Genomic DNA, 27,052 nt, shown 5'->3' with positions numbered 1-27,052 from the left:
TTTTTTGAAATGATAAATAAAGTCACAAAGGAAAATATGAACAAAGTTGGCCTTTTAAAACTGCTGAAGAGGGGCGGCCGGTTAGCTCAGTTGGTTAGAGCGCGGTGCTCTTAACAACAAGGTCGCTGGTTCGATCCCACATGGGCCACTGTGAGCTGCACCCTCCACAACTAGATTGAAACAACTACTTGACTTGGAGCTGATGGGTCATGGAAAAACACACTTTAATAATTAAATAAAATGTTAAAAAAGAAAATAAAAACTGCTGAAGAGTAAACATAAAATAAAAAGAATGCAGCAAAAGGACAATATTTGCCATAAATGTTAATATTATATAAAGAATTCTTATAAAGGGAAGAAAATATAGACAAAAGATGTGTGTGTGTGTGTGTGTGTGTGTGTGTGTGTGTGTGTTTATGTGTATGTGTAATTAAGACAAAAGAAAATACCTTTTAAAAATTAGAAATCTGGCAAGGAAAAACAATCATGTTATCTTCTAGTCAAAGAAGTGCAAATTAAAATAGCACTAAGGTATTCTTACTTATTAAATAAGGCAAATATTATTTTCCCTTATTTTGACACAGTGCAGGATTATTGATATTCTTGGTGCCTATTTAAATTGATACAAATCATCCAGAGGAAGAAAACTAGAAATAGCTTTTAAAACTATAAAAACAATTTATTTTTTGATCCCAAAATCAAATTTCTTGAAACTTTAGGCATATAGATATTCTCTGATTCTAAAATGAGACAGACTTTTTAGAGAAAAACATTAAAAAGCAAAGAATAAGAAGAAAAACATTAGGAATCTTCTATAACCCCAAATATAGAATTAGCCACACATAAAATTTCCGTGATATTTTTATATGTATACAAGATGTTATGTATGTTGTTGAGCTCATAATATATAAATGTGTGCGTCTCATACAGTTTTTGCTTTACTTTGGGCAAGAAGCATTTTAATGATATATAATCCTCTATAGTGCATCCATGCCATGATTTATTTCGCCATTGTGTTTATTATTGGGCATTGAGGCGATCTTCAAATTTCTACTGGTTAAATAATAATGCTGTCTATAATAGCAAAAGTTCAGAAACAATCTAAAAGTTTGATAGTATGAATGGTTAAAATAGAATACATCTAGCTATAAAATTTAATAACAGCCCTGCAGTATGATGGAAATATGCTTATGATACAACATCTATCCATCAAATTGCAATTCAGAGTTGAGCTCTTCTAAGAAACTTCGCCCGGCACATGACATTGTACCAGTATTAAATGCTCACCTCACTCCCATTTCAGGGGTAGGAATTCCAGGTTTCACCCCTGCTCTGTACCCCCAGCTCGGCAGTGCCTCTTTTTCAGGCATTCTGTGGGCACCCAGAAAATGTTAATTATATGACTGACTAAATCAATCTGCCAATGGGAAGACACAATAAAATGAACCAAGTTTCACGCATCTCTTTTGTGTCCAGTTTTGGTTTTAGTGGTTTTCGTTCCGCAGACGTACGTTTATCCTGGGCTTTTGGGTTAGGAACACATGATTTTCAAATGATTTGGGAAATGTACCACCTTAATTCTAGCAGGAGGTTACATTTAGAGAGCAAATGTTCAATGCAAGGAAGTCAGTGCTATAGATGTTTCCGGTTCCTGTTCGCCTGGGCGTACAGACTATCAGAGTTCAGCCTAAGAGCCAACATTTCCATCAGACAACACCTGTGATAGCAGATGGCAGTCAGACATGCTTATGACATTACTACCAAATTAAAATAGAAAATCATGCCTAATTCTTTTCTTGAAAACAAAGAGTTTACTACATACAGTTTACAGGCTATGAAAATTGGGTTTAATTTCAACAATAGTAATCCTCTCGGAGAAACTCTGTGTTGTCTCCAGCACTCAGAAAGCCCCAAGAAATGCTGTACAAGGTGACGCTAGATGGGAAGTCTGCATTCATTTTTCATCTCATGCGTTTCATTCGTGAAAGAAATAGGGTAGGAGACATAGGAATGATCATTCTCTCTCCTGCAGGCTGTTTCATGCAAGTGCAGCAGGATGGCTGTACTGAACCTTATAAAGCGGCACGTTTGCTGCCCACACCCGCTGGGTTATCTGGACTGTGCTACTACTGTCTGTCAAAGCATCTATACTTTGCTTGGAACGGTCAGCAGAAAGGGCGCCTGGTGGTCACACACAGGGCACAAGTCACCCAAGTCACCCAAGTCAACGGACGAGGAAGGGATGGAATATTCGTTATTCCTGTCGGTGTTGCAGGGAAAGATTTGGGACTTTCCTTTGCTAAATTGTGGATGGCACTGCCCAGCAGACTTTGAAAGAAAGCAGAAAACTTAAAAAGGAATGTGCGTGGAAAAACTTATCATAAATATTACTTCTTCTGTTGGAGAGATTTTGCTGTTTGTAAACGATTCACTGTTTACATGACTGCATTAGATAAGTCTTGCATGTCAGCGTATGCATGCACGTAATTGTCCCTTCACGGAAATAGTATCCTTACTCGAGGGTCAGAGGGAAAACATTATTCCTCTTCCTACAAACAAAGCGATGAGAACTGGCATAAAAAATGACGTTTTTTTTGTTTTCTCTATTTATGATCACACACACATGCACACATGTATACACACTCACATGCGTACACACACACACACACACATACATGCACACACAGTAGTGACAGATGCAGAGCTTTACAAGGTTTGAAACAAGCATGACGTTCTCAGTAGTCCACAGTACGAATTAAATGCTTGGCTTTACACTCTCTACTTAGTTTTATGGAATTAATATTTTCCCTGCATTACATTTATCATAATTTTGGTCACCAAGTAGCCATTGGACTGCAAGTTGCTTAAATATAGAGACAGCATCTCGTTCACCATTGTAGCCACAGCATAGTTCAAAAATGTGAATCTCATGCCAGCTATGAAAAGAGCATTCTACTTAATTTTAAACTTTTTTTAGAGATTTTTTTCTACTACATAGAAAACCATACTATTAAAATTTAATATTTATGTCCTCAACACATTTATATCACCATAATGTTCTGAATTACATCTCTGTTTTTAAAGATGTCCCTCTCAGATCTGAGTCTACGTTGATTCTTAAGAGAATCTTCAAAATCAAATAGCTCTTGATTTGAAATCACTTTCATTAGTATAACATGTCCAAAGCAGAACTCTTCAAGTAGCAAACCAATTGACACTTAGAACCACCAAAAGATCCAATGAATTAGTGATGGTGCTAGGTAATGTTTACTGAGTACTTACACAGCGCTGGACCCTGTGCTGTTTCACAGGATATTTAAAAGCCATCACTTGATGTGTCTTCCCCCATTACTATTATAATGTCCACTTTATAGAAAGGAAAGTGGGTCTGAAGAGCTTAATAACAAACGCAGTGTCACGCCACCGTATTAACTGGGGCTTGGATTCTGACCCCTTTTCCCTGATCCTGACTGGCTCTTCCACTCTTAGGTACTTGTCTCTACTGTTTGCTTAATAACAATTGTTCGCCTCTCGGATATTCCCCGTTTCCGCCATGTAGGTGCCAGCAAAGGGTGTTTGTCTATGTCCGGGTCTTCAGAGCAGCCTAGAGGAGGGAAAAATAGGTTAATTTTAACTTAACAAATCTGAATGACCAGTGATGGCATCAGAGACCTATGGCCCCTTGAAATTAGATCTTAAAGCAAATTTTTTTATTTATTTGGTTAACACTTATTGAGCACCTACTATGTGTAAAGCATTCTCTACACAGAAGCAAATTCTATAACCTTTTGAAGAAGTAAAATATTTATATTATCTCAACAGAATGTGTTCATGGATAGAGCCAGTTTTCACATAATCTGCAATTCTTACGGGTAAATGAAAACAAGCAATTTTTAGTGCAAGTCCTTTTGAATAAAATGGAATGCCACAGAAATAATAAAAGCAATCGCTGATGAGAATATGGAAAGTTAGGCCCTAAATCCTATCTAGGGAGTGAAATGCAATAAGCCCCCCCCCCCACACACACACACACACACACAGTACTATAGCTTTATGCCTGATCTCCTGCAATGCTGTGAAAATGCACCAACCAGTACTGAAGAATACAGTCTTGGAAAGGAGCACACCACCAATTAATATTACAGCTAACTCAGAACAGATACATTCACATGCATTACTTGGATTTTATGAAATTGGCACATCTTTTATGACCCAACCTATCAGTAAATTTATGCCACTGAAAGTGGTGGGGTCTACACACCCTATCACCAAAAAAGAACCTCAATGATTAAACCTGCCACATACAGCATTCTGATCTCTGTACCTGGGCTGTATATCCTCCTCTGATCCATTTATCCATCTTCCGAACAAAATAGCCAGACAAAGTCAGCGGACCCAAGCCAAGGGTACTTTCTCCTTATTTCTTAGCCAGAAGAAGCGAACAAAAGACTTTCTCCTCCATGGATACAGACTATATTTTCACTCCTTTGGATTCAAAGAAAAAAAAACAAACGTTTTGTTCCTAAGTGACGGTTAGGAAAGAAGCACGATGCTGCTCCAAGACTTGTTAAATCCCATCTGTAGTACCTGTCTCCTCTGTAAACGTGGGCGAGTTACTGAACCTCTGTGTGCCTCAGTTTCCTTCATCTGTAAAGTGGGAATACTAACAGTGCCTGCCTCAGTGGGGAGCTGCCTGGATGGAAGTGACCATGTCACTGAAGCCCTTATCACCAGGCCTGGCACCTGGCAGCACCCAATTAATATTAACTTTGCTTCCAACTGCGATGATAAAAATCGTGGCTAGAAGCCTCTCTGTCCCTGCTTCCTGTAAGAATTAATCAGCCTTTCTGTTCTGACCCCTCCCACCCCCACAACCTCCTAGTAAATGAACTATTTTACTTCCTATCAACATTCTTTTGCTGTGATCCCCCAAGAAGGGGAAGATAATGACTAGACACAGGAAGGTGGCCTGCGGACATGATGCTAAGTGAAATATAACAGCCCCAGAAGGACAGATCCTGTATGATTCCACTTATAGGGGCTACCTAAATGGTTGCCAGGGGTCACGGAGAGGGGGACGTGGGGAGTTGCTGTTCAATGGGTGTAAGGTTTCAGTTATGTAAAATGAAAAAGTTCCAGATCTGCTGTACGATATCATGCCTGGAGTTTACAGTACGGTACCATGCACTTAACAATGTGTTAAGGGGGCGAATCTCATGTTACGTGTTTTTACTACTATTCAAAAAGCAGCATCCTGAGCTGTGAAGAAGATGTTAGGCCAGTAGTGGAAATGTGTGCTTCCTATACATTCCGGTTGTTTTTACCAAATCCCTAGGAAAAGAGACCCAGAAGATACTTTCAATACTTATGTTAGAGTTGAAAGTTATCTGACACTTTGAGCCAGATTCTCCCAATCTGTTGGCGGCTGTCTGTTAGAAAAATGTTATACCCTGAAGTATTTGGTGCACACAATCATTCATAAGTGTGACTTCCACAAACACCCACTTTACACAAGCATCCAAACTCCTAAGCTGGAACACACAAGGCTAATCGTACCAATAGACAGAGGATTTTCAAGGGGCTGTGATTCCAGAAATTTCAAAGCTATGTCATTTAATTGTATAACACTCTCATCTTTTCCCAAACATTTGCTTCTCAGATTCAGTAGCAGCATATCAATGGGCATTGCAGGGTTTGGGAAAACAATTTGTGGGTCTCCTAAATATAAATGCTGACACGATGGGCTATTATAAAAATGAAAAGGAGGTGGCGAGGAATAATAGTGGCAGAAACTGGAAATGCATAGGAGGCTGATTGCAAGTTTGTGTCATGTGTTCTGTCATTTCTGATCATATATACACAGATAAAACTTCCAATAGGAAAAAAAAGAGTCTGTAAACGTATTTGCTCACAATTTCAGTCCTGAATTCAGTCAGGTCTTTTCACTGGCCTTATAAAAATAATAGAGAACCAGCCACATCCTTCAAAAGAAGCGATTAAATACGTAAAACAGGAAGGAGTCAGGGAGTCACATCTTTTAAATTGACCAACTTAGCTACAGTCTTTTGAGGTTATTTCTTTATCTTTGAACAAAAACATAAATGTCAAAAACAAAACCTTAAAGACTGAACCGCTTACTTTTTCTCAACATCACAGGATTTTTCTTGGTTATTAGCGTTCAAGGTCTTTAGGCAAGAGAAATATATAAGTAAAAATGTTTTTAACCTAAAGATGTGAAAGAGAATCCTCGCAAATACACTACTACTAACAGCATTCTTGATACGTCTTAAAATAGATATGTACATTTGGGTACCTATCAAACACTTAATAAAAGATGAGTCCTCCAGGCAATTTGCAAACTGTGGTTTCATGTAGATATATGTCAGGGTAAATCAGGAACCTTCCGTTCACCGTTTGTCTAAACAAGAATGCCATAATCTTTGCCAGCTCCGTTTCCATGAGGCCATCATAAATCTCCCACACTGCACTGTCTCCTCAAACACAGTCACAGATTCAAATACTTGAAAGTACAGAGAACTAGACATACAGCAAGTGTTATCAGAGTTAGTAATCTCCTTCACCTGGGGGGCATATTTCCTTTTAACAAAATCTTAATAGTAATGCACCTGTCCTGCTGAAAAGCTACCCTGTTAGTGTCTCACTTTATTGAAAACCACCTTTTCTATTAGTCTAGAAACGTGAACTAGGAATGGACACTCTTTTTCATGTGTGTACACATGCGTTTTGTATACGATGTTTACTGAATTAGCCAAGGTGGACTTTGGTGAATCGAATGCAAACACAGATTCAAATGGCAGAAAATATATTTTTTTCAGTTTGCCACTGCTGATATTTAATTTGCTTTGATCTAAACCTGCTAACATTATCCAAGTGGAAAGAGCAACTAAGATTCATTATTTCAGACTTACTCCTAATACCGATGGTGTCTGCTAAAAAAAAAGAAAGAAAGAAAAAGGAAAATAAAATGTATAAAATTATGTAATTTTCAGTCTTCAACTTCAAAGTGTATGTTAAAATCAGGAAAAACATTTAAACCTTTCCCTTTTCTGGAATTATACTTTACAGTTTTGTATTTATTGAATGCATTCATGGGCTCCCTTAGGATGTGAAATGTATGGAAATATATGTGCATTACTAAAGAAAGAAGTAAATTTATTCTTTCCCCACATCATGCTCTTCTTTGCAGTAGAGGTTTTTAATTCAATACAGAGCTAGAATGAGATGGAGCCAATTTCCTGGTCTATATGTGTGACAAATGCTGAAAGTGGCACAAGATTAACAAATTAGTTGAAGTATAGATCTTAAAAGATTTTTTTTTCTATGTCTCTAAATCAAAATTCATACTTTATTTGAAATGAAGCCTTCTTTCGAATTCAATAATGACTAAGGGTCTTTTATTTCTCTGCATTTAAGATGAAAAGATGGCATGTATGACAACATACTAGCAATTCTTTAAAAGCCAATTTTGTTATTTGTAGGAAAACTTCCAAAGATCAGATATTTGGAATATGGAATTATTGTAATTGTAATCTAGTGTCTTGGGTTAATACTCCAATGTGTGATTTGCTAAAGATGAAAAATACTTCCAAAATAGTTTATTCCCAAAATAAAAGCATACAGTGAAAAGCAGGGGTAAGATTTATTTACTTCTGCATTTTTATGAGTCAAAATGATGTTTAATATGCTAGGTCCTAGATAAACATAATTGCTTTCCTAATAACATTTCTTTAGCTTGGTTTAAAGTAAAAACTATCAGGCTGGGCGGTTTTACCTAACCTCAGAATCATGTGCTTGATATAATCCAGATATCTAACACCAAACAATAAAAACATCTGGGACAATAAAAGCATGTTACAGTGGTGGAATTGTTTAATTTGGGAGAAAATGGCTATGTTTGATAATCACATATGCAGGAATTGATTTATCCTCTTTGTCAAGAAACTTTTATATTTTGCAAAGGATGAGGTTTTGTTTTGTTTTGTTCTGTTTTTGTAGGAATCAGTTTGCGATGTAAAAGAGCTTTTGAAAAGATATTCAGAAATAAGGTGTTTTGGTTTGGGCTCATTCATTCGGGTGTAGAGCTTTGTCATACACAGTCCACCTGGTTTGCTTAGGCTTACGTGATCTAAAACTACAGCTTTTGAAAGCAAGCACAATCTTACTTCTTGTACCCAAACATGGAAACATGCTTAAAATTCGAGAAGAGTTCGATGCAGGTTGTACGTCTCAGTCACCCAATCTCCTTTCACATATCTGTTCATGTTGACAGACTATGTCATAATACGTCAACAGAAAGATCAGCACTGAAGAACAAAATTTCATCGCCTGACAGCAAGAGGAAAACTGATTTTCAGTATTAAATTAGTAAAAATATACCATTACCTCACTTCCAATAGGGCCACTCCCTTTAGAAAATACGGTGATCGCATGTGTATGCAAAGGCTATTAGGCTTGTTTATATCTTTGGTGTTACCCTTTGACTGACAGCCTATTTTCATTTTATTTTACACATGTTTTTTTTTAATACATCTTGGAAGCAACTTAGAAATTTTTTTTAAATTTCTTAATGAGGCATATAGTATGAGAGATACAAAAATATATGTCTGCCGAATGTTTTGGGACAAGCTTTCCTATATTAATCATCAGGAGAAACCTATTGACCATGGAAATGGAAATGGTCTTGAAGCTTCTGCGAAAAGTTCGGTACCTTTTCCATATAACCTCTTGCTCGCTTTGGATTCAGTCGAACTTGAACAATACCTGTAATAAATAATGTCTTTTGCAGCCTAGGGCGTCATCTGCCACTTAGGCTTTAATTTTGCCCCTGTTTGAACACCCTGCAACACATACACTTCTCTTTTGTCTATTATCTTCGAGTTGTGCTATTCCCAAATATTGACATCATCTACTTTTATCAGCATTAACTGCTCTGAAGCTTCCCAGGCCTGTGCTCAGCTCTATTTCTTTCTATTGATTATCTTCCTCACTCCAGCAGGTAGCTAGCCAGCGAGGCTATCCTGAGAAATAGCTTCCAGTGACTTTATACGCACAATTTACACGGAATTGTTTAAAGAAGATATTAGCCTCAATACAAGTCAGTGAACCTCATTTAAGTCAATACCGCACAATCCCGCTGCTGGTGCCCTGTCACATGTTAGCCTTTACAGTCAGCTGCTGTCCCCAATCTGCACATTAGCCATAGTATTTAGTTTCATATTAAAATGAAGCTGGGTTGTTTGTTGTTGTTGTTGTTGTTTCGCTTTTGCTTTTCTTTTTGAAATCTTTTCAGTCGACTTTTTACATCACCTCACTGAGCCATGTGACAGTAATATATTTTGAAATATAAAAACCTGAGATTAAATGTTTGATTTTTGACAGTGTTCTTAAATATAATAAATTCAAAAGGAAATACTGTTAAGTTAAAATGGAGTGTTTTTCATTAAGTCCAATCAAATGGTAGACAACAAAGGATCTTTTATTTGAGAATATGAAGTGAAAATGAAAACCAGAAAACCTTGACTAAGAAAAGGTCCAGCTAAATTATGTTGGAAGGAGGTATCCAGATTGAGACTCGGTGTTTCTTTTACTAAAAGGGAATTAAACTAAAATATATTGTAAAGAAATATTTTGCAAAGAAGCAAAACTTAATGCTTTTGGAAATGAGAATAAGGTCTAAGGACAGTTGGCTTTGAAAATAACTCTAAAGAAAGATCACATATGAAAAAAATTGCTGCAGTATCTGATCTTTTCTTATAATCATAACAGGGAAATGTTTGGGGGGAAAGTAACGCTAGTTCCCATTTTCTCTTCCATGGCAATGCTGTAAAATTCTAGAAGGAGTGTTTACATTTCAGAATTACCCCACCTTAAACTACTGGTTTATGATAGTTAATGAAATGATATCCAAATGTTGAAAACAGGAAAATTCTAATGAAAATCTAAATGTGAAATATAATATAATGAAATAACTAAGCAACATAATACTGCTCTGACTGTTTGTGCAAATATTGCAAAATGAACTGCAATACATTAAAATTCTTCAGTGGTTGTGTAATACGTAAGTGAAGGTTTACATATAAAAGCTTCAGCTATCAAAAAAGGGATCTTTATATCATATGATCCTAAATTTTTTACTTGAAAACATCACTGATATCTCGGAGTGCATTCTCAAAAGTTGTTAAATCTATTTGCATATTTCTTTGTAAACTGAAATAGGTAAGAATAAAACATACTGATCAAAATAGTCTATTTGTTATAAAATGCATCTTCTAACTTTATTAGCTGAGTGACAGAAAGATGTGGGGAATAGTTTGGGAGATTTTTAAGGACTGCATCTCTTTTTCATAAAGAAAAGTAAGAGTTGAACAAAATGACCATTTTAAATTAGTGATAGTAAATAATAGCAGCATTTTGAAAAACAATATATAGGAAAGCAATTAAAATCATATAACAAAATTACTGTAAATATTTCAATATTTTCTCGTTTACTATGTAATATTAAAGGTGATTTTTGTATGACCTTTGTTCTCATTTATTTTCTTTTTAAATATAACTAGTTGGGAGCTGGAGCTCTGAATCCAAGAAAAGACGTATTAAAAGATGGCCAGTCTATCCAGACCGTACATCTTCTCACACATTTATTGCAAACTGACACTCATATAACGGTTTTTTTTTGTTTTGTTTTTTATCACAAAGATTCAACAAAGAACAGTTCTGATACCAAGGGAAAATCAGACCCCAGAAGACAGAGAAATGCCATAACTGCATATTTAGGCTGCATAAATGCAGGTATGGCCAAGATAATTGTTATATCTGTGCATGTGAAAGCATTTTACCGTTTGAAGAAGTCAATAATCTAAACATGATAGTGTTTGGGTCTAATTGTGTACTCATATGCATGTATGCATATATTATCTGGAATGCACAAATATAAATTCCAGCCCAAACTGAAATGCACTGATGTTATTTGTCTTTTTGAGTTTAAAATATTCTTTGATGAGTACGTATTCATATATTAAGTATATCTCTACCAACTACATTATAAGAGTTTCATGCGAGTCTATTTACCATATGCTATTCTTATATTAAATAAAATTATGTGCTCTATACATTCACTTAGACATAAGAACATTCTCAGTGAAGTAAATGTAAGCACCGACAATGCATACAGATTCAGATAAGTTTGTAAAACTAACAACAACAAAATAGTGTGATAAACATTTCAGGTAAACACAAATGCTGATTTTGTTTTTCCCCAAGAAACTTTCTAACTTAGCCATATGGCTTTAAATGTAATGGAATATATTATTTTCAAATTATATCAAAGCATAAAATTCTCAAACAATGATGTTACATAGCATAATAACTTTAAAAAAGCTAATTTGTTAAAAGTACTTTAAAATTTTTAAAATATAAAGGATATTATTTTTGTTTTTTCAGTTTATTAAGACCCACCTATAGAGGAAAACACAATTCTAGATCTATAATTTTTATAAACCTATGAACATTTATATATATGATACATATCAAAGATTAATAGTTAAGATCCATAATGACCACTTGCACAGATTACCAACATGATGCCAAAAATTATACATATCATTTCATTGAATTAGTTTTAGTAGCAAAAAGTGCTACACTGAGTGCAGACATTTCAAATGCATCTCTTTTCCATAAATATTCTGATTAGTCAGAAAGAATATTTTACATCAGAAATTAACTTTAAAAGTAATAATATTGAAATATATGGTATATTCTTCTTTCTGAGAGTATAAACTTGTCCAAACTTAGCACATACACACACACACACACACACACACACACACACATTTTTGTCAAGATAAATTGTTTTTATTGTTCAACTAAACTGAAAATGAACCCATTGAGGTGATTATTACATTTTCATCTATGTAATTATGTAGCTTTTTAAATACGTAAACATTTCGTGTAATCCCAATTTTACATATTTAACAATATATCACTAGTATTGTCATTATTAACTTTTTGGGAAATAATTTAAAATATCAACTAACATATACATCTATCGAAATTCTAAGAAAATTTCATTAAATTGAAAAGAATCAAACCAGATAGCTAATTATTTCATAATCTCTTTATTTTAAATCCACATATTTATAGAAATATATGTATGTAAGTGGAGTACAATATTTAAGGACATTAGTATTAGTCTTCTTATACACAGAGAGTGATTTTGTGCATCTATTACCATCTGTGGTAAATACAGATATTATATATATACATATGTGTAATATGTATATATATAATGTTTCTGTAAAAATACAGATACACCATTTTATATATATGTTGTCTATGCATTTTGTGCAGTGAAGAAAAGCATACTCATAATCTAGAATAGAGAAATAAAAGTATGTGTATGTGTGTGTAGAGATAGAAGAAAAGAATTGGCACCTTTACAAAGAGGTATTAAAGGTAGACTATTAATATGTTTAAAAATGAATACGAAGGTATTATGTCATATAAAGAAATATCATTGATGATTTTTCTGTCTCCTCTGTCCTTCACGTGTGTGTGAGTGTGTGTGTGTGTATGTGTGTTCGGCTGCTAACAAATGAACATTTGGGATGAAAGGAAAAGATAACTGTATAAAAATTTTAAATAGGGCACTTTGGTTAAAATTACCAAATTAAATTTTAAATCCAACTGGGTTTTCTTTTCTGAAGTGCAAAATAAGGAGCCTATAAAATGGGCGTGAAAATCACCACATATTTTGAAATTTTTGTATTCAAATTTTTTGCCATTTAAATATTTATGACATTAATACCCTATAGTATTAGAATACATTCTAAAGGCATGTATGAAAATATCATGAAATAAACCTGAAGGGGTCATCTTTGTAGCATAAGCATCAAGACTAAGTAAAGACAAAATTCCTCAACAATCAATTCTGATGTAACTGTTTCAAAACACCTCTTTTAATATTTATGCATATCTACTTGTTCGTTTTTCAGCTTTGCCAATTTTTTTAACATTCTAGGGCTGCAAAAAAATAATGTAGGGTTGCACATCAAGAATTTCCATAGCTACCACCTAATAATTAATATCCTGACCACATTTAAGATCATGCATTTAAATAGTTCTAACCTCACTGATTCCAGTGCTATAGCTTTCAGGTGATGCTACTAAATGCCTTTCACAGAGAAGAGCCTCTGACAGTGGGTACCATTTACTAATACCCGTCTACCTAGATTTCTGCAGACTTTAGTCTAAAAACATATTTCTATAGGGAAAGCACCCTGTTTATCTATAAGAGTAGCAATGCTGTTTGTCATGAAGTTGACCAAAACCAGTAGGCAAAAAGTTATCTGTAACTCTCAGGAGCACGTATGTGTTCCCTAATTCCTTAATAATTAACAAGGATAAAACTATACCCTGCACTGCCTCCCTTCAAGATGGTAAACTACTAATACAATAGAATCAACGCAGGTTATGGGAGGAGGGAATAGGGGTGATGGAGAGAGGAATACCTTTTTCTTGGCTCCACAAAGGGTTGAGGGCCTAATTATTTTTAAGTATAATCCACCCAACCTCTTCTCATGCTTAGCTGCACTGAGTGACACTATTTGTGATGCCCAGTGTGCTGAAACTGAGCAGGTTGCTGTCAGTTTAAAAATGACTATAATAAAAGTGACCATGAAGATGGATCTTGTGATTTTGCGTTTCTAATCAGTCATCTGTGAAGAACACTTTTGCTTTGATTCAGCAGACTGGTGACAGCCATGATTGATAGTGCACAAGGATGAAAAAAGGTTATTAACTGTCTTCCTATTAAGCTCAATGTATTACCCCTTTAGGTGCATCTCATACTTTAAGTTTAAGTACTTACTCAGGTAAGGTCAAGAATGAGCTCTATGGAGATGGTATCCATTCTGCTGAAAACGAGCTAGGCATCCTTGCATTGATTTTCTTTTTTCTAATTTAACATTTAAACTATATTTAATTCCACTGTCTTAGTCATTAGCTTAAAAAGAAATATTTCCTCTTGACAGCATCCATACTGAAAATACTAAAGGTGTAGGGAATCACTTTAAATGTAAAGATTTGAATGTAGAGCTAACTAGCAACATGTGTGTGGCATGGACACAAATCCACATTTAAACAGAAGGTCATATATTGTACAATCTGTGGGTACTTTTAAGGGTCGACACTACAATTGATTTATGATTAAAAAGTAAGTATCTCTATAGTATATGAAAAAGTTGTTTTGATTTTCAATCATCCATACATGGCAAGCTTTTGATAAAGAAAAAGCAGCCATTTCTAGTAAGAAACTCAACGGATCTACTAACTATCTAGGTACTTGTTTTTGTTTAAATGTAATGCATAATTTATTAACTCCATCTCATTTTGATTTTTAAAAATTAGAACTATCACATATAGATAGATGAACATTTAAATGACAGTTTCTGTTGGTGTCTTTGACTAGCCTACATATACATATCCATTCACAAATAGTATTATAGATCCTAAGATATTTAAAGGTTTGCAGTAACTGAGGACATACCATTCAATGAAATACTAAAATTTTAAATGTTATCACGTTTCTTGTGTTCATTTACTCGTACTGAAGCCAAAATGTACTAAAAGATTTTTGTACACTTCATTTAACTTCTCCTTTAAAACATCTTACATTTACAAGTTTGGTTCTGGCAAATAGATTATGCATTTTAATTTAAAATTATAGTATTATGTTTCTTCTTACAGTTCCCACTGTAACCACTCAGTACATGTCAAATGTAATGTGGATTAGCCAAAAATATTTAAGGATATCAATAACTTGGCATTGACGAAACCATTTAAACTATAACCAAATTTCAGCTCTGTGTGCTTGGCGGTTCATCACTGAACGACTCTGCAGAGTGGCACAGAATAAGAAAATGTTACCACAATGTTATTAGAATTTCAGTGCGTGTGGAATCATATTATGTCCAAAAGTTTTCTCTAGTATATTGTGACCTGTTCTCCAGTGTCAGTTATTACACCCGTTTTTGGTCTGTAGTAAATTCTATTTTGAAAATGTACTATTTTAACATTAGGACCCATCAGCAATGAAATACAGAGAAAGTAAGGAAATTAATTTCAGGATTTCATTGAATTTGTCTTTAGAGGCACAAAAATTGGCTCTCTGTCCTTCTCTGCTTAATCTTGCCAGTGTTAAGAAACCTTTCCAGTGCTCTAGTATTTTATGCATGCCAAGTATAATTTAAATACTTGCACACTGAAAGCCTCTTCATAAAAAAAAATGTAAGAGCAATATGAAAATTGTTGATTTAGTGAATTGTGTTTATGTGTAGTGGACTTAAGGGTAGATTTTAGAATTCATACAGGGTTTCCTCCGCGTGACGTCTTGACTTCGTCATTAAATGGATTTCTCTTTCTGTCCTGTACAAATCCAAGAGACCAACTTGCAGTCTGAACTTTAGAAATCAGCAATGAGATAAGTGGTAAAGGGCGATATATGGTCAGTGACAGCATTCCATCTTCTTATACAAATATGTGTCAAAGGTTTCACCATGAAATTATAAGCCGATAATAACACGTTGTGTTTCCCAAAAACAGCATTTGTTTTTAAAATTGAAAAAAAAAAAAGAAAGGAAAATGCAGTTTCTGTCTATGCCATGGTGATGAATAAGCTGTTCTGAACTATTAATGAACGTCCTGGCTTCTTCCTTCTGCCTCCTTGGGAGTTTCTCCAGGAAAATGAGGAAATACAAAGGCCGAGTAGGCCCAGAAGGGACACACCGATTTCTTGGGTTGCCCATGTCCTAGTCTCCTCTGTTTCTTCTCTTCAGAGAGTCAAGATCTAGGACACACGTTACACACAGCACACATTTTATGAAAGAACAAGGCACAGGCAGTTTCAGGTAAAGTTTAGGTCAGTTCCAAGGCAGTCAGTGAGCATGGCTGAAATTGATGTTGAGCCACATTTTTGGCAGAAGCTGACAGTGTCAGACCAAGTTAACCATGCATCGTTTTCCTTTAACCCTTCGGAACTCCAGAAGGGAAGCTGGCATTCATTTTGTTCAAGCAAGTGACAAACCTGGTGAAGAAAAACCCACACCCTTTTGCAAAGCCCTGAAATTTGGTTCTCAGGCTGCTGTTGACTGGGTTGCAAGGCATCTCTCCAATATCTAGGACTTCGGTGACTTTTAGCTTGAAACTCTCTCGTGCAGCTCTTCCAAGCCTATATGCATCTCTCCTCCTTCCTCCTCCTCCCCTCCCTTCCTCCTCCAGACCTACTGGGGGACTTAGGGTAGGGGTGTGACGGGTGGTGCACATGTGTGTAGCCAGACCGCGGAGGCTAACAGCTGCTGGCCACTGGCAGACTGTACCTGAGCCTAGTGGCCACTCTGCTCTGCTGCCCAGCCCACTCCTGCCTGCAGTGTTGCTGCTGTCACGCCAGCCGGTGATTTGATAGGCTTGTCGGGTTGCCATGGTGTTGACTTCTTGCCTCCGAGGAGCTGCCCAATGACTGGAGGTCTGGGATTAAAGCGGGAAGAGGCAGCGGCCGCAGCGAATTTCCGCGGCAGCTGCAGCAGCGACAAACAAGAGGCCAGAGGACGAGGTCTTTGGCCCGCGCTCCCCTCCCGAAGCCCGGGCGGCAGTGAGGGGAGGCGAGGAAGGGGGAAAGTGGAAATGCCGCCCGCTGGAAGCCAGAGGATGCCACTGAGGGCGCGACACCCGCTCAGGAGTAACTCCTAAGCGCGCTGCTCGCCCTGAGAGGAGACAGCTTCCCGAATTCGTTCTTACTCACACAAGACGTTGCCGGGGCGGGTGGTGGGACTGGGAGTCCAGGGCGTGAAAAGGGACTTGAGTGGGTGATACACTTTCCCCCCACGCCCCACCCTTCCTTGGGGCAACGAAAAATAATTGGGCAGATAAAGAGGCGCTACACGGAGCTCTTGGAACCCTGGAAAGGAACTTAGTCCGAGAAGAGAAAGTGCAATTAGACGGCAACCGAGTAAATGGAAATCGGTGCGTGGGAGGCGGCGGGGCGGCGGGAGGGGCAGGGTGCGCGCGCCGCCCAGCCCTAGGAACCGCTTCTGTTACAAATTAGTAGGTAGGTGAAGGTTACGCAAAGAAGAAAAGGGAAAGTAAAGCTGTTAAAAGAATAGAATAAAACCCCTGGGAGTTCGACTCGCAGTCCACCCCCCCCCCTCACTTCCCAATCCAAGGCAAGCAGGGGGAGGCGGGAAGAGCGCCTTTTGGTGGGTTGAGAACTCGCTGGAATGTCTGGAGGAGACGCCTGCAGTGCGACGGGAAGGGGACCCGGGCGCTACAGCAGAGGCGGGAGGGAGCCGTGGGGGAGGGGCCGGCAGGCAAGGTTCGGCGAGTCCCCGAAAAGACTTAGAGATTCCGATCTCGGGCAAAGAAGTAAGGAAGTTGAGCCCTGTAACGGAAAGGAAGGAGGAAAGGACAAGAGTCAGTGAGAAAAGAGGAGGAACAAGGTGTGTGCTGCCGAGGGAGGGCGTGGGAAGCAAGCACAGGCCCCTGGCAGGAGCCACTGCTGGCACCGAGGACAGCGGGGGCAGCGACTGCAGCGACTTAGGCAGGGGACGCGGGCGGCGCGGGCAGCACCCCGAGCTGGACGCCAGGTGCCGCGCGGCTCGGGGCGACGCGGGGACTTTTTCTGGCAAGAAGAGGGGCTGCTCGTTCAGCCGGCCGGATCCACCGCGAGTCTCAAACACACGCGTCACTAACTTACTTTCCAGCCACTTTGCACTGATTTTCTTTAACAAATAAACATAATGCCCGTTGCAGCAACACGTCCTCTTGCTGCTGCCAGAATACCATGAGCTCAGATGGCTGCATTTCTCCGGACAGTAGTTTTTCCCAGTGCCAAATAAATTGTTTTCCTTCACTTAGAAGATTCAACGTGTGATCACATTCAGGTTGGGGGAGTCTAGTCCTCGACACCCCCTAACCCCCACCTCTGTAATTTGGGAATCAGCTTTTAGAGTAAGTGGAAGACAGGTCCAGACACAAGTCTGTAAAGCGGGTAGCTCCCCCTGACATTTGCATATTAATTTTTGCTGATAAGAAGTAACTCCATTTGGAAGGAAGACGCCGGCGAAGAAATCGACTGGTTTGCGACAGCAGGGAAATTAACACTAGTCCGACTGCCACACCTAAACTAATCCCCTGGAGTGGTCTCTAAGAAATATTTCCTTTAAAAATAGAGAAAGTATTTATTTTAAAGTAGCCCCCCTCCAAGAGCAGTTTCTGCTCCAGGTTCTTCCATACATGTCAAAGGGTTGTTGAATTATTCATTATTGTAATTACTATCATCATCGTCATTATCCCTTTCCATGTGGAAATAATTTTATTATCGTAATTTGATATCTGAAGAATTTCCTGTTAGTCGTTTGATAATCATTTTTTTCTGTTGAAAAGAAAAAGTTTTGTTTATAAATGAGATAGAGAAAATGTTTTAAATGGCTTTGATGTTTGCTATAGATTTCCGTTTATCTAATCGATCGGAATGCCAATAAAATCGATTAAAGGTTTAGTGTTTTACAAACAACCATTTTGTGCCTTTTGATTTTACGTTCAGAGTGATTTTAATAAAGCTAATGATTTCCTTGAACATTCTCCCCTTTTAAAAAAACCAAAACCTTTATCGTTTTTCCTTTTATTATTAGAAATTGCCACTTAAAGTTCTTCTAATAGGAAAATATAAAATATAAGCAATGGCTGCAATGGTTTAAATTTCATTCTCTTGTTGCTCGAGGTATTTAAATAAAGCCCTTTAAAATCTTGGTGAATTATATGTGATCATCCAGTGATTGTGGAATATTAAATTAAACTTAGATAAATCCGCATTGAAGGAGGCAGCACCCAATCCTGAATTTATTTCCCATTTTCTCTAACAGCATCACTGCGCTCTTCTCTTTGCAATGACAATGTACCAAATCTGGGCATTTTGAAAACATTTTCCATATGCTTTAACAGGGGACTGATAGACAAAGAAGAAAAGAAGATGATCTTTTTGCTCTGAGGTATATTTTATTTCACCTTTTTCTCTTAGACTTTCACTGAAAATCATTTTAAAGCAAAAGTTTGAAAATCATTTAATTCCTTTTTTTAATTTTTTTTTTCTTTCACCTTGTTTTCCTCTCTCTCTATCTTGTGATTTATTCCTGGGATGGAATTTTGGTTACGATGTAATGTAAAGGTATCATTTCTGTACCCTTGACAAACAACATTTGTTTCAAAATCTTTGATTCATTTAGTTTCTGCTAAGCTGCCTTTTGTAATTAAAGATGGATTTAATTATACATTTTGTAACTTAGATCAAATGGGCTGTTTGTTTGCTGTGGGATTTAATGGTGCTTTTGTGTCTTATATTTACATGCAGAGGTGATGATGTTTCTCCATTTACAAAGATCTGCAATTTTGTTTTGGAAACGTGACTGTTTGGATGAATTTGTCCTGTTTTAAAATAATTCTGTTCGGTGGCTGGAGTTTATTATATTGTCTATATACGATTTCATTGACTAGAGATAGATGTTTTAGGTTTGATAAGATTGCAACTTTATCTCTTATTCAATGAAATCCCAGTTATTTTTTTTTTCCTTTTTTTCCTCCACTTATCTATCTTTTCCCATCTTCATCGTTGTCTCTTAGAGCTCTTCCCCAGATGGAATGCAAAATTTTCATTGGATACTCTTGCTGGAAATATCTCCTTGTATTTTGACAAGTGTGTGTTTGTGATCCTGGGTTTGGATGGTGTGAACGCGTATTTGGGGGGGCGGGGGGGGGGTTGCAATGGTGATAAGGAGTCCTCATTAATTTGCATTTGAGCTGGGGAAGTGCTTGTGAAGTTAGCAAAGTACTATTGTTTGGGGAGAGTCCTGCCTGACTTTGTTTATAAACACTGGGCTGCTTGCCTACAGGGAAAGGAGGTCACAGCACAGTCTGAGCCCTGACCTCTGAAAGGCCAGAGGGCGTCTGACTGTTCTCTTTCTCTCTACCCCCTTTCCCTTCTGCCCTCCCCTAACTCTTCCCTCCTCAGACCCTCTAGAACTCCTCCCTCTCCCCTACCTGTGTCTAACTTTACATAATGATTCGAGACACACACACACACACACACACACACACACACACACACACAGGTCAAACCTCCAGGAAATAAAAAGGTAAAACAGATTTACTGTAAAGTTAAAGCAAACAAATGTACTTTAGGAAGAGAAAAATTTACAGGGATGTGAAATTACAGAGAGAGAGACCCGGGGAGCAGCAGGGGGGGTATTTTTATGATATATATATATATATACATGTGTGTGTGTGTATATATATATATATATATATATATATATATATATATATATATGACCACAAAGGAGATAGAGCTAGGTTGGGGGAAGGGAGGGAGTCAGCTAACGGCGGGTTTGACTGTCCACAAATACTACACAGATACCTACTCATTCAAACATGTCTCTCCTTTTTGAGTTTCATTTCATCTAGTTCACTCTCGCCGTCAAAGAGAGTGTCCATTCTGGATGTTAAGGCATATTTTAAATTCCCCCTTTTCTTAGTTTCGGGAAAGTATACCCTTTTTCATAGTAATAAGATCTGGCGCTCTCCCACACTATTTCTTGAATTATTTCATTGTAAATATAATGTGTGTGTGACACCTTCCCAAATAAGCCCTGCACTTGCCGATTCACCGTCAGCCTCACGTCTCCCCCTTACACACATACATCCCCCCCACCTTCTCACCTTCCCACTCACACAAAATGACAGCATCGGTATCAGGTTTAAGTGTGTTTTGGAAAGGAGCTGCTGAGTTAAACAAAAATGTTAGTTAACAGACTGCCTTTGTTAAATAGCCCCCGGGTGGAGAAGACCCAACATAAAGAGGGTAGGAGCAGGGGGGCTAAGGATCTGAAAGTGTCTGTGGTGGTAGAAAGAGTTCCTAACGCTGAAATCGTGTAATACCTTGTTTCAAACTGAGCTCATCTATAGACCCCGGAAGCGCGGTCAAAAGACTGGGAACCTTTTCCCCTTCGGCTGGGTTGGTCTTCAGCTGGAGGGACGTCGGGGGGAGGGAGCTGGGGTATTTATTAGTGAATTGGGGCGGGGAGGGCGGGGGAAGGGGGAACAGACTGCTGAAGGCTCATCAAACCGGTGGTAAAGCCCTGAGTGTCCGCGGCATAGATTTGGGAAATAAAATGCGCCGAGGAAAAGTCTGGAAGTGGAAATTGCCTTTTGTCTCAATGTTAATTACTCCGTGCTTCCAACACTCAACACCTAGCCACCTGGTATCCCTTTTGGGTTCTCGCCTACCTCGGCACTCGGGGCAGGGTCCGAGAGCCCCGGAGTGGGCTCGGCTGGGCTGGGGCAGACCTGAAGAGGGTCTGGGGAAAGTTCTCGGTGCTGCAAGGAAGCCTCTGCTCGTTTCACTGGGAAAGAAGAAATCGCCGCCAATCGTTCCGGGAGGGCGGCGGCGGGTTCGCGCAGAGTTTAGGGACCGCGGAATGGGGAGGGGGACAGGGTCAAAGGTTGACGGCAAGGGGTCCACAGAGACCCAGGAGGAGCAGCTGGGTTTCCCCGAGCGAGGGGCAGAGAAGGAGGGAGCGAGGGGCCGCGGCGCAGCCGGGTCGGGCCGGGCGGATCGCGCCGTGCCCTGGAGCCGCCCGCGGGCCTGGCTCGAGCTCGCCCGCCTCGCCGCGCCCCTGCCCGCGGCGCCGCCCGGCGGCTCCCGCTCCGCTCCTAGCGCGGGCGCGCTCCCAGGCCGAGCCCTGGAGGAAACTCTTGACTCGGGGCTGGTCCCTCTCTGCCCCTTCCGCTCAGCCCATTAACCCCCGACCCTCACCCCAGCTTCTCTTCTTAGGAAAGAGGTGAAAGAGGACGAGAAAGAGGTGATTAAAAAGAAAACAAACGCACCCTAGGAGGGGAATACTCGCTAGCAGAAGGGATTGCAAAAGTGGGCGCCCCTCTTACAAATCCTCCTTCCTTTTGTTTTCTTACTTAGAATTCAATAACCGCTGCACCCCCCCCCCCACCACCACCACACACACGGCTGCATTTTCCAAGTAAAGGGGTGGGGGTGGGGGCGCAGAGGAGAAATAGCCACCAAATTTTTTAAACGGTTTTCCTGATTTGACGTTTGGTGTTTGATATTAATGACATTAATGTTATTGATGATGTTTCAGGGAGAAAAAGGCAAAAGAAATAAAGGCGAACTTGAAAACGAAATAATCATCGTTTCCCTCTTCTTCCCTGCCAGAAATAGACCCCTTTCTTCACCTGAGCCTGAAACAGACTTATTGTTCTCAGGTGTTTCCTTCATCACACGCATTTACCCGTCTAAAACCTCAGGAAATGGTTTTTCCATCAGGGAGCTTGTACGTGGAGCCCTCTCCCCCAAAAGGGCTTGATCTTTTCTGATTTGAACCTGAAAGTTTCTCTGCCTTCATTTCCCCTCCGTCTCTTTAAAAGCCCCCACCCTCTTCCCTGTACGCACACCTCAAATAGTTTTTTGAAAGCCAGAATTTTTGCTCTCTGGGGTGTTTTTCGGTAAACAGTAACGCTACATAAACACCTTCTTCACTTGCGAGGTACAGAGAATTTAAATTTTACCCTCGTGGGCATGTACGTTTCTGAAGGCACATGGATAAAGCCCGCTGAGATGCAATCAGACACCACAACACACATTGATACAGTTGCCGTGTAAAAGTGGGGCTGTAAACAAGGTAACTTAAAAATCTTAGAAAGCTGTCCAGTCTGAGCAGATTTCTTCGGAAACAAGTTTGAAATGGAATGGAGTCTTTCGAGAGAAAGATAATTTCCTTTCTGCTAACGTTTAGTAGCCCTGGTTTCTAATGCAGTCGGACGTGCACTGACTCGGGTCCGAAGGTGCTGAACTGCTTTTTTTCTCTTAATAAAGACCAGATCTAGGTTGTATTCTCCACTCCACGCCTCTGGACTTTCATTGGAACCTCAGCCAGGTGCTCGTGGGCAACCAGCTTTCCTGACCTGGGCCTGGGACTGCTCTTTCCAGGACTCAGCTTTTATCCTCCCAGGTGTTTTCTTGGGTTTTCAGTCCCGTTTGCATCAGTCCTAGGATTCTCCAAATGTTCCCTGATAAGGCAAGGTTTCAGGCCAGTAAGATGCACGTTTGCAAGCCTCCGTTGTTCCCCACTGCCTGCGAGAACAACCCTTCTGGTGGTATCTGGTAGGTTTGGTGTGGAAGGCCTAAGACAAGGTTTTGAGGCAGATCCTGGCAAATCAGAACTTCAAGGGCCTGTCAACTCAAAAGCAGCTGACACCTCACCTGTCCAGGAAGCTGGACATTGCAAGTATTTCCTGTTTTTAGCTTGCTTGATTTGTTACTCTCACCTTCTCTGTAGAATTCCTATTTTTGAAATATTGCATAGATGGTATCTCCTTGGGATCTGTGGTGTAGCAGTGTTTCAAGATGCTATCTGAGTAGCAATGTGCATATATATATATATATATATATATATATATATATCTTCCATATTCAGTAGGGGGTATTTAAAAGTATGTCTATTCCTAGTTTTAGTTAATTATCTTTTAATGAAAGTGTCACTCATATTCACATCTGTAATATTGGAAAAAGATAATTAGATTTTCAAATGAGAATCAGCCACCTTAAATTTTGCACCAGAAAATACCAAGTATATTTCATTCTAATGAGATCTGTAGTGGGGTTTTAAAATTCATCATAATGTGCTTCAAGAAAGATAATTCAACAGTCTGGCAAGATGAAAGGTTTTTTTTTTTTTTTTTCCCAAGTCTTCTTAAAGCTATTACATTGAACTTAGGCAACGCTGATAAAATATTCAAAAATATTACGTCAAGTCTAGAACCCTATCTCCACTACCACCCTTGCACCCATCACTTCTTCTCATTAGAAAGTTTACTTTGACTAAACTATCCTCTTCTTCCATCTTCCCTGCCCTGGGTTTTCTCTCTTGCGTGTACAAGCGAAAGATACGTGTTTAAATAGAGTCCTACAGTTGCAGAGTGCAATTCCTCCTGTGAAATAGGCTGGGCAGAGCGGTCTTTGCACACAGCCAGGCACCCTTTATTTACATACATCTGCATATTTGCTCAGGCCCCCGCATTTCGCCATTAAAGTGCGTTCCTGCATGTAGAAGAATCCGCTAGGCAGAGCAAACCTCTTCATCGCCCCAACTCACATTTCTGCTTAAAGCTCCCTAGTAAACAAATCTCTGGTCCGATAATAATGACTTTGCCTCATTAAAATAAAATAAAAAATCGAAAGGGCACACTGCTTGGACGGTATTTAGGTTTGATCCCCCCCCCCCTTGGTGTGTGTGTGTGTGTGTGTGTGTGTGTGTGTGTAATGAAGTTTGGGAGTCCGGCGCGCAGGGGCGCGTGGGGTGCGAGCCCTGAGGTCCCCATTCCTGCCCTCTCCGCGGTCGCCGCGTCCCGGGCTCCCGCCGCAGCGCTCCGAGCCCTGGAAGCTGCGAGGCTCCGGGCTGCTGCTAGTCCGGGCTGCGCGTCATTTGCAGTCTGGGGAATGTTGATCACCTCACTAATTACACCTCTCTCTCCCCCCTCTCCCTCTCCCTCTCCCTCGCTCTCCTCGCTCATTCCCAGAGTGCATATCGGGAATAGACACACAAAGACATGCGCACTCAACTTAATCAGCCATTTTTTTAAACAGGGCTAAAACGATAATAATTAGCAGAATAAAGACATATCGGATTTTCATTTCCTTTCCTCCTTTTCCCAACCCCTTCACAACCAAACAGCGAGACCGCGGTCGGCACATGCTTTAACTCCTCCCGGACCCCAGAGGACCGCTCCATGCCCCCCACTTTCTGCTCCAGCGTTTTTATTTTCACCCAATAAAGTTCGAGGATTATTTTTTTATTTTTTTTTTATTTTTTTTTTTTAATGAACCCTCTCGTTTTACTTGGATGTGATCAGCTGTAAGTAAAATAAAAGCAAAACAAAAAAGAAGCGAAGATCGAGTAGGAACTGCAGGGGAAATGGAAAGTAAGTTTTTTCTTTAACTTTTATTGAGTAGTTTGTGTTAAATTTAGGTCGAGTATCGATTATCTTTCCAGCCTGATCTTGCACAATCTTTGATATTTCGCTCCCTCTCTCTCCCTCTCCGCCTCTCTCCCTCTCTGCCCCCGGCTCGCTCGCTCCCGCTCGCTCTCGCACACGTCCCCTCATCCGGACCATCTCTTCCGCTCTGCCCCCCTTTCTATCTCTTTCCCCCTTTTTTTGGCTCGAGGATTTGCTCCACGGAGGGAGGGAGGGGGCACGGAGGGGCCTGATTTCCCACTTTCTTTGGGGGGCTGCGTTTTCCGGGATTTAACTTTTGGATGAAGTGGCGGATCCCCCACGTTTGGCCGAGCAGCTTGCTCTCCTTTTTCCTGTCTTTTCGGGTTCTGTCTGCACCGCGAGCCCGAGCTTTCTGGTGGCGCGCGGAGGCTGTCAGCTCTCGGCGGCGCGGGCACTGCCAGGGGTCCCCGCTCGCCCCGCGCCCCACGCGGGGGTCGAGATGACCCTTCCTGCGCACCCGTCCTCCGAAAGTTTGGACTTTGGTCATTGGGGTCGGAACCCCCCGCTCTCAGCTTTACACCCCCCCCCCTTTCAGTCTGGATTTCTTCCTCCTCTTACCACCCCCCATCCCTTCTCAAGTGCCCCGAAGGGCGCCTAGAGCCGGCACCCGCGGAGGCCTGGGGTCCGCGCGCCTTGGGCAGGGGCTCGGGGAGGCCGGGGCCGCGGGCTGGGGCTGGGGCTGCAGGTAAGACACCCGCGCGCCGAGCGGCGGCGGCGGGCATGGCCCAGGGCTGCTCCGCGAGGGCGGGCGGACTCGGGCGCCGGCGCAGCGAAGGCAGGTCCGTTAGGAGGCGGGATCGCCGGGCCTCCGGGCCAGGGACCCACCCGGGAGGCGGCCGCCGTTCTCGGGCGCTTTGGCTGCGGGGTGCGCGTTACACCAGAGCATAGATACCCGCGGCTCGGGGTCCAGAATCTTTTCCTTTCTTTTTGGCAAAGGGCAAGGTGTGTGTGTGTGTGTGTGTGTGTGTGTGTGTGTGTGTGTGTATGGGGGTGCTGTGGCCGGCTGTGAGAATTGGTTTATTCCCCGGCCCCCCCAAAGGGGTTCCAGGTTCACACACGAACTTCACCTCCTTCGCGTCTCCGGCATCAAGTGCGCCTTCCGGCCGGCAGCCGCTCAGGGCAGAGGGGCTGGAATGCGTCGGGTCTCGCCTTCCTTCTACTTCTATCTCACTCCCCCTCCCCCATTCTTTCTGCTCTCTTCTATCGGAAAAAAAAATAATAATAAAATTTCTCATGGATTGTATGAAGTTTCTCCACCGATGGCCGAGTTACAGAGGGCTCCCCATCCTGCACCCTTCCCCCAGAAGACAGTGCACTGGTTTGCATTTCTTTGTTACCTGCGATCCGGGCGGGGGGCTCCCGTCGGCGCTCGGGCTGGGGTCCGGCTCGGAGACCAGGCTCCGGCGGGTTCCTTTGGCCGCGACTCCGCACTTCCGCGCGGTTCTGGTGAGGTCTTAGCTACCGTTCGGTGAGACACCCTCCTTGTAGGTACCAAAGGTTCAGATCGCAAACACGGACCCCCCCCCCCACGCCGACCCCTGCACACACATACATACACACACTCACACTCAACACACACTCACAGACTCACACACACATTCTCCCTGCTCCCCCCACCGCCGGCCCCCACCTTGACTTTCCCCTCCCCCATTCCAAAAAAAAAAAAAAAAAAAGCACACACACAACAACAACAACCCCCCAAACCAAACAAAAACCCAAAGACAAGTTCACTGGCGGAAGATGGTGGATTGACACTGATTCAGACAGAGGCAGGTTTACCAGGAAATCTGGCGGTCCCGATTTCTGACAGTTGCATTTCCTCTCCTTGAGTCCTTACCCCCCCCTTTTTTATTAACTCTGTTCCATGTTTAATCAAGGATCATGTAGATGGCAAAAGGAGAGACAGAGAGAGGAGAGAGGA

General features: G+C 40.8%; 1 long non-coding RNA gene across 1 annotated transcript; it reads right to left on the bottom strand.

Moving 5' to 3' along the window:
• Positions 1-26,709, bottom strand: LOC141568700 (uncharacterized). Its single transcript, XR_012491926.1, has 3 exons — positions 26,469-26,709; positions 4,325-4,485; positions 1-3,604 (listed from the first exon to the last, which is right to left on the bottom strand). It is a non-coding gene; the product is annotated as an uncharacterized LOC141568700 (long non-coding RNA).
• Positions 26,710-27,052: the final 343 nt, after the last annotated feature.

This window comes from Rhinolophus sinicus, linkage group LG14 (assembly GCF_036562045.2).
Source record: "Rhinolophus sinicus isolate RSC01 linkage group LG14, ASM3656204v1, whole genome shotgun sequence".
Taxonomy (NCBI): domain Eukaryota; kingdom Metazoa; phylum Chordata; class Mammalia; order Chiroptera; family Rhinolophidae; genus Rhinolophus; species Rhinolophus sinicus.
The sequence above is the reverse complement of the archived record's forward strand: the minus strand, read 5'-3'. Positions and strand labels throughout refer to the sequence as shown.